Source organism: Tenrec ecaudatus, chromosome 9, assembly GCF_050624435.1.
Source record: "Tenrec ecaudatus isolate mTenEca1 chromosome 9, mTenEca1.hap1, whole genome shotgun sequence".
Classification (NCBI taxonomy): domain Eukaryota; kingdom Metazoa; phylum Chordata; class Mammalia; order Afrosoricida; family Tenrecidae; genus Tenrec; species Tenrec ecaudatus.
Window position 1 is genome coordinate 85,140,565 of NC_134538.1, and position 8,960 is coordinate 85,149,524.

Genomic DNA, 8,960 nt, shown 5'->3' on the forward strand with positions numbered 1-8,960 from the left:
GGAGGCCAGCGAGGGGTGAGTTCTGAGAGCTAAGGTGGAAGCACCAATCTCAAAATGGAGTCCCTTGTGCCAAGACCAGGCAATGCCCACCTAGGTGTACCCTGCGTGAAGACCATTACCCATGTTACACCCTGCTTCTAGACAAAACTTCATTTGATTTGTCCTTAGAAATAAATATTTCACAATCTATAATCACATATTTTTTTGTGATTAATCATTATGTTTTAATGATGTTCAATTTGTAACAATGAAAATATATCCTGCAGATCAGATATTTACATTATGATTCATCACAGTAGCAAAATTACAGTTATGAAGTAGCAATGAAAATAATTTTATGGTTGTGGGGGTCACCACAACATGAGGAACTGTATGAAAGAGTTGTGGAATTAGGAAGGTTGAGAACCACTGGCTTAGGGGAAGGACCATCCAGGAAAAGTGAGCTTCGAGTCTGAATGCATCCATAGATCTGGGTCCACATGGCCCAGACAACCCGACGGCCTCCGGGAAGCACCCGTGTGAATCATCAGGGGCTGGGCCGTTTGACTGAGATGTCTGAATTCTCTGCACAATATGAACCAGTAAGCCTGGACGGAAATCCACAACATTCCTCAGGGCAATAATTAGAGCAGGTGGCCCAACTTGAGCCACAGCTCTGTCGTCTGCCCTGGGTGGGCAGACAGCAGCGCTGAGAGTCAACCTCAGCAGCAGCAGCAGCAGTGGCAGCTGGCTGCTGGGCAGTGGGAGCAGAAGTCACCAGGTCTCTTTGTCCACACTGACTGCTTCAGCTGCCCATCCTGGAGGGCTAGCATCAGAGGGCTCTGTGGAATACTTTGGCCTCCAGAAGAGGAACTGAGTTCAGGCTTCGCTACAATAAACGTCATAAGAAGAGCGAGGCAAGTCGACCCTGAGAAATACGAGTCCGCCGGCTTAGACTTCCAGAGCGTACTTGGCAAAGGGAACTAAAAACGAACTCAAGTGTGTCACATGAAAAGGAAGTGTGACCAGTCGGGGTCCTATGAGGACGCTTTTCTGACTATGTCTTCTGTGCCGCCATTGGGTCCCTTTCCTCTGTGAGCTTTGGTTGCTCTATTCTTCTGCTCTCGTGCATTTTCCATGGATACCTCATCCTACATCTCCGTGACTTACGAGACATTACTTCAGACTTACTTTGCCGAAAACCTACCTCAATAAAGAGCACCTACAAATCCACAAGCAAAACCCCACAAAAATCCAAATGAAAAATTAACAAAAGACATCCATAGGCAATTCACAAAAGGAAGGGGCTGGGGAGTGAAGTTGGAACCTGAGGCCAGATTTAAAAGAAAAGATATATATGAAAAGATGTTCACAATGTTAAGTTAACCCTCAAACATCATTTTTTTGGTCTGTCATATTGATAAAGATTTTCAAAACCCAGAATTCCACAATCAACTCACATCTAGAACTCTTAAAAAGAGTTATCCCAATGTCTCCAGGTTCATTACCCGCTTCCTATATCCACTTGGGGCATTCACCCACCAGGTGAATGAACCTTCCATTCATCAATTGTCTTTGCAAAAGTAACAAAAGAGATATTCAGGCCTTTAGAAGAGCTCTCAAAGAACCAGGGCTTGACAAAAATCAACCGGATTTCTTCTACCTGTTCATTCATTCTTTCATTCACACCAAGAGGAGGATCAGATAGCAGATGAAGAGACACCCTCTTAGAAACCGGAGGGTTTCTGCCACTCACAGACTACCCCCACTGGCTCCCTTGGCTCCCAGGCCAAGGCCTGGCGTTGCTGATGAGAATCTCAGCTTTCTTTGGGGAAGGGAGGTGAGCAGGAAACATAGCCTATTTCTTGACTTTCCCTATAGCACTTCTCACATCAGAAATGCTAGGTACATGTCTGCTGTCTCTTGCTTACCTTCCACGTGTTTTAAGCAATATCAACAATTCAACATAAATATAATTGAGAGGGGCGGGCAGGTGCCAAGGGACTGAGCTCTGGAATTAGAATTGGTCTCAAATCACAGAGCTGCTTCTTCTAGCTCTGTGAGCGGGACCTTATCATCCCACCCTTAAAATGGGAGATTACAAGTTCAGTTCTTGGCACAACGTAAGCACTCGGCACATGTTAGATTTGAAAAAAATATCTTTAGAACCATCTGTGGTCCTCACACCTGTTAAATCTTGAGATGTTTTAAATGGCAATAGGTCATGTCTGACCTCTTTACACTGTGAAAAGCAAAGATGTCACTTTGAGGGCCGAGAGGCGCCCGCCCCAAGCTGCTGCAGCATTTTCAATTGGCTCAGTCATGGGAGAGCTGGGCGTGAATAAGGAGGACCAAAGAATACTGATGAGTGTGATTTGGGTGTGGGTGGGGACTACGGAATATAGCATGGACTGCCAGAGCAACCAACATCTGTCTGGGACAAGGATAGGGTAGCCGTCATCACTTATACCACGGACATTTCAAATAGGTACACAGACGGACAACATAATTCAATGGGCCAAATCACTGAACCATACAACCTACGAAATTCTAATAAAACTAAGTAACAGATTATCTGAATAGGTTTCTCTTCTTCTGAATCAGCCCTGAACCTCTAGCAGCTCCCAGCTGCAATGTTGGATGGTCCTCAGAAAAGTGTTACTTGTACGTGTATCAATAATATTGTTTTATAAGTTGAAAAAAATCGAGGATGGCAAATACTTTAGACATATTATCACGATGGACTAGTCCCTGGAGACAAATATTATGCTTGTCCTTCTTAGCAACAGCCCGGGAGAGTGGGAGGTCTGCCCAGACCACAGGGGAGCAAAGTAAGAGAGAGAAAGAGAGAGAGAGAGAGCCACATCCTGGTACACCAGTGCTCCAGGATGACATTCCTGCTCAGAGCAGGCAATGCACAGAGAGGACTGTAGCACTGGCCCCACCATGCGACCTGATGTCCCCTCACTGACCCACAGTGCTATGGGGGACAGCACTGGAGACAAAGTGTGGAAATTGTGCCCGGTCTGACCACCCCACACTGGGGCAAAACATGAAGGAAGTGCAACAGAGCAGCAAAGGGAGCAAACCAACAAAGTCCCCAAGGAATCCCCCAAATAGACTTCCGACTTGGGGGGCAGGGCTTGGCACCTCATCAGGCCCAATTGGAAAACATTCATAAGGGTCAGCAGACAGACCTGGAACTATTTATAGGCTTATTAATTTAACTTATTTCTTTTCATGTCTATCTATATAAGAAAAGCAGATTGTCTACAATCCTGAGGAGAAAACAATGGGACTGATGGTTGGGGGCGGGGCATAGGAGAGGAGGGTGGGGAGGAAGGAGGAAGCCAACAAACCTAGGGACAAAGGAACCATAAATGATCTAAAATCAATGGTAAGGAGGGCATAGAATGCCTGGTAGGTTTTGATCAAGTGCAATGTAGCAAAGAGGAATTACTGAGAGCCGAATGAAGGTTGAACATGATAGTGGGACAGGCAGAAAGTAAAAGGAAATAGAGGAAAGAACTGGGTGGCAAAGGACATTTATAGAGGTATAAATACAGGCATGTACATATGTAAATATATTTATATATAATGATAGGGGCATAGATCTATGTACACATATTTATATGTTAAGTATTAAGAAAGCAGATAGACATTGGGCCTCTACTCAAGTACTCCCTCAATGCAAGAACACTTTGCTCTAATAACCTGACGTTCTGTGAAACTCACCTTCCCGACATGATCACTGAAGACAAAATGGGTACATAAGCAATTGTGATGAAGAAAGCTCAGTTGGTGCCCAGCTATTACAAGATATAGTGTCTGGGGTTTTAAAGGCTTGAAGCTAAACAAGCAGCCATCTAGCAGAGAAGCAGCAAAACCCACATGGAAGAAGCACACTGACCTGTGTGATCATGAGGTGTTGACCTTATCAGGTATCAGGCATCAGAAGACCCAAAATAAACAATCGTATAGATGCGAATGAGGGGGTCAGATTGGAGACCCAAAGCCCTTCTGTAAACAATTGGACATCTATCACAGAAGGCTCACAAGGAAGAGACGAGCCAGGCAGGGTGCAATATAGCACTGGCAAACCATACAACATTCCTCTAGTTCTTTTTTTTTTTCTTTTCTTCTTTTACATTTTATTAGGGACTCATACAACTCTTACCACAATCCATACATATACATACATCAATTGTATAAAGCACATCCATACATTCCCTGCCCCAATCATTCTCAAGGCATTTGCTCTCCACTTAAAGACCCTTGCATCAGGTCCTCTTTTTTTTCCCCTCCTCCCTCCCCATACCCCCCTCCCTCATATGCCCTTGGTAATTTATACATCGTTGTTTTGTCATATCTTGCCCTATCCGGAGTCTCCCTTCCCCCCTTCTCTGCTGTCCCTCTCCCAGGGAAGAGGTCACATGTGGATCCTTGTAATCAGTTCCCCCTTTCCAACCCACTCACCCTCCACTCTCCCAGCATCGTCCCTCACACCCTTGGTCCTGAAGGTATCATCCACCCTGGATTCCCTGTACCTCCAACCCTCATATGCACCAGTGTACAGCCTCTGTCCTATCCAGCCCTGCAAGGTAGAATTCGGATCATGGTAGCTGGGGGGAGGAAGCATCCAGGATCCGGGGGAAAGCTGTGTTCTTCATCGATACTACCTCACACCCTAATTAACCCATCTCCTCTTCTAAACCCCTCTATGAGGGGATCTCCATTGGTCGACACTTGGGCCTTGGGTCTCCACTCTGCACTTCCCCCTTCATTTAATATGATATATATATACATATATATACATACATATATACATATACACATATATACACATACATACACACACTTATATCTTTTTTTTTTTTTGCATGATGCCTTATACCTGGTCCCTTGGGCACCTCGTGATCGCACTGGCCGGTGTGCTTCTTCCATGTGGGCTTATTTGCTTCTGAGCTAGATGGCCGCTTGTTCACCTTCAAGCCTTTAAGACCCCAGACACTATCTCTTTTGATAGCCGGGCACCATCAGCTTTCTTCACCACATTTGCTTATGCACCCATTTGTCTTCAGCGATCCTATCATGGAAGTGTGCAGTCAATGATATGATTTTTTTGTTCTTTGATGCCTGGTAACTGATCCCTTTGGGACCACTCGCTCACTCAGGCTGGTGTGTTCTTCCATGTGGACTTTGTTGCTTCTGAGCTAGATGGCCGCTTGTTTATCTTCAAGCCTTTAAGACCCCAGTCACTATCTCTTTTGATAGCCGGGCACCATCAGCTTTCTTCACCACATTTACTTGTTCACACACTTTGGCTCCAGCCGTTGTGTCGGGAGAGTGAGCATCATAGAGTTCCAATTTAATAAAAGAAGGTATTCATGCATTGAGGGAGTGTTTGAGTAGAGGCCCAAGGTCCTTCTGCCACCTTAATACTTGACCTATAAATATAGACACATAGATCTATTTCCCCATCCTCCTATATATATTTGCATGTACATGTCTTTGTCTAGACCTCCATGAATGCCCTTTGACTCCTAGCTCTTTCCTCCATCTCCCTTGACTTTCCTCCTGCCCTACTACCATGCTTCATCGCCACCTGGGCTAGAGTATACCTCTTCTCTAAGCAACCTTACCCTTGATCATTTCCCACCAGGCCTGCCACTCCCCTTTCTCTACCATTTGGGGTCCCATGTTTTTCCCTTGTCCCTGGGTTTGTTAACACCACTTCCTTACCCCCCCTACCCCCCCACCCCAAGTCCCCCCAAAACTGTCGGTCCCGTTGTTTTTCCTCCAGATAGTTCATCCAGCCTGTCCTATTCAGACAGACCTGTGGAGTCACTAACATGCACGAAAACTAGACAGAGGAACACAAAGCAACAGTATACAACCAGACAACAAAACAACAAAAACAAACCACTGACAAAGAACAGAACAAAACAGTTCACAAGAGAAAAGCTTGTAGTTAGTTCAGGGATGGTTTGCTGGCCCTTAGGAGCGTTTTCCAGTCCAGTCTGTTGGGGCACCACGCCCTGGCCCCAAAGTCCACTTTCAGCATTCCCTGGGGACCTTGCCACTCCATTCCCTTGCTGTTCCGCTGCACTCCCCCAGTGATTTGCCTCGGTGTGGTGGGATCAGGTCAGGTGCAATTCCCACACTGTGTCTCCGGTGCTGTCCCCTGTATCGCCCTTAGTCACTGAGGGGCATCATGTCTCATAGTGGGGCCAGCCATGTTGTTCTCTCTGTGGACTGGCTGCTCTACTCTGGAACATCATCATCACGGCCTGGTGGGCCAGGCTGTGCTCCACTCTCTCCTCCTGCCCCTTCATCTGCTCCCGTGTGCTCTGATCAAATATGTCCATCTCCCAGAGCTGCAGAGTCAATGTCGTCCTTTGGAAAAAATTCTTTTCGGGGGAGGGGCAGGAATCCACTTAATTTATGGTGCTGGGGCCAGCCTCCCAGACCTCTCCACCGGTTCCCTCCTCCACACCGGGATATTGCGTTCACACCTTGCGACACTGGGTTGAAGTCTGGTCCCACTTTCCCTGTGGAGATATAAACAATACCCTCCCCTTGGGTGGATTAATGCCCTATGACCCCACTACCCTTTTCTTCCTTCTTTCCACTGCCTCCCACTGTCTTGACCCCAGGTGAGAGCCCTTAATAAAATGATTTTTAAAAAATTGTCAATGGTATCAAACATAGCAATGATTGTACATGTGGTTCAGGACTGGGCAGTGTTTATTTCTGTTGTATAGAAGGTCATCCTAAGTTGGAACAAACTCAATGGAACCTAACAAGTGCTACGCTTTCAGTTAGTTGCCATGCACGACAGCTGAGTCAACACAACACTCTAGTAAAGAAATGGCTAATAAGTACTACCAATGCTACACCAGTTATTTCTGTGCCCATGGCCAGACTCACTGCCATGAACTTGATGTCAACTCATAGGTAGCGACCCTATACGACAGAGTAGAACTGCCCTGTGAGTTTCTGAGACTGCAACTCTTTACCGGAGGAGAAAGCGCAATCTTACTCCCAAAGAGCAGCAGGTGGTTTTGAACTGCTGACCTTGCTATTAGCAGCCCAACTCAGAACTACTATATCACCAGGGCCAAAAGAACAGCATTCTTTTTATTATTATTACTATTTTTAAATTTGTGAATTCAACCGCGGAAGACAAATGTGTGCATAAGCAAATGTGGTGAAGAAAGCTGATGGTGAAGGGATCAAGAAGAAAGCTGAAGGGATCAGGTATCAGGCATCAAAGAACAAAAAATCATATGATTGTAAATGTGGGTGAGTGCAGAGTGGAGACCCAAAGCCCATTTGTAGGCAACTGGACATCCCCTTATAGAAGGGTCTCGGGGAGGAGATGAGCCAGTCAGGGTGCAGGGTAGCAACGATGAAACATACAACTTTCCTCTAGTTCCTAAATGCTGCCTCCCCCCACTATCATGATCCCAATTCTACCTTACAAATCTGGCTAGACCAGAGGATGTACATTGGTTCTGATGGGAACTGGAAACAAAGGGAATCCAGGACAGATAATCCCTTCAGGACCAGTGGTGAGAGTAGTGATACCGGGAGGGTGGAGGGTAGGTGGGGTAGAAAGGGGGAATGGATTACTAGGATCTACATATAATCTCCTCCCTGATTAGGTGAAAGATAGTAACCGGGATTGACGGCAGGATGCCTGAGCGCAGGGACAGGTGGATAACATGTATGTGTGATTAATTTATTGGTTAAGGGAACACAATTGAAAGTGGGCCTGCTCTTTAGTTAATTACAGGATGGTTACAGGACAATGGCAGGACAGGGTCTTCTGGGAATCTATTATTAAAATTGCTTCCTCAAGCATGTCTGTCCTGGGGGTCAATTGTGGAGAAGATTTATGGACAATGCCATGTGTCAAGACTCCTTGGGCATAGGCTATCACATCCGGCATCTTTTAACCATAGTGGAAAGGCTTCCCTGGAAATAACCTGTGATGGCTTGCATCTGCCAGACCACAGAGAAAAACAACAACAACAACAACAAAACCCATTTCCTTGAGGGTATATGGTTGTGTCAAGACAAAGGTTAGAGAACTATTAGAAAAGACTACTTTAACATTCAATGTGGATTCTAGGCTCATGTCAAGGCTGTCAGATAAAGTTTAGACTCCGTTTTCAGGCTGTTCTATTTACAAACCAGTGTCTCTGATTTTAGCCTCGCATACAGTCCTATTCTCAATTTAAAATCTGAGTGGGTTTTCCGGCTACAATAAAACATAAACCAAACCAAACCAAACAAACAAGCAAAACCCCCCAGAATTAAATCCACAAAGAAACAAAACCAAACTCATTGTCACCAAGTTCATTCCACCTCATCGTGACCACAAAGGACCGAGTAAAACTTCCTTTTTGGATTTCTGAGATTGTAAAATTTTTTAATACCTTTATTGGGGGCTCTTACATCTCTTATCACAATCTATACATTCTTCCAATGTGCCAAGCACATTTGCACATAAGTCACCATCATCATTTTCTAAACATTCTCTTCCCACTTGAACCCCTGATATCAGCTCCCCATGTGCTATTGCAAATCTTTATGGGAGCAGAAAGCAAACTCTTTCTCCCTCTGAGCAGCTTGTGGGTTTGAACTTCTGACCTTACTGACCAATGCATACTCCACTATGCCATGGAATTTGTGAAATTTGTTTTGGCTGCTCAGAAACCTCTTTTGTTTATAATTCTGTTAAGACAAAATGACCTTTGACTTCCCCAGCTGTCTTCATAACTGCTGATTCTTACCTGCTGCTCCCCTGAGAACTGTTTGTAAAACCAACATGAAGAGAAGCCTCGAGGACAAATTTCCCCCTCCCCTTCTTTCTCTTTACCCCACTACACCCCCAGACTCCTGATGGAGCCCAGTGGCTCCTTCCTAGAGGCTGCATGTTGGCCTGCTTTGTGAGGTCAGCAGTTCAAAACCCA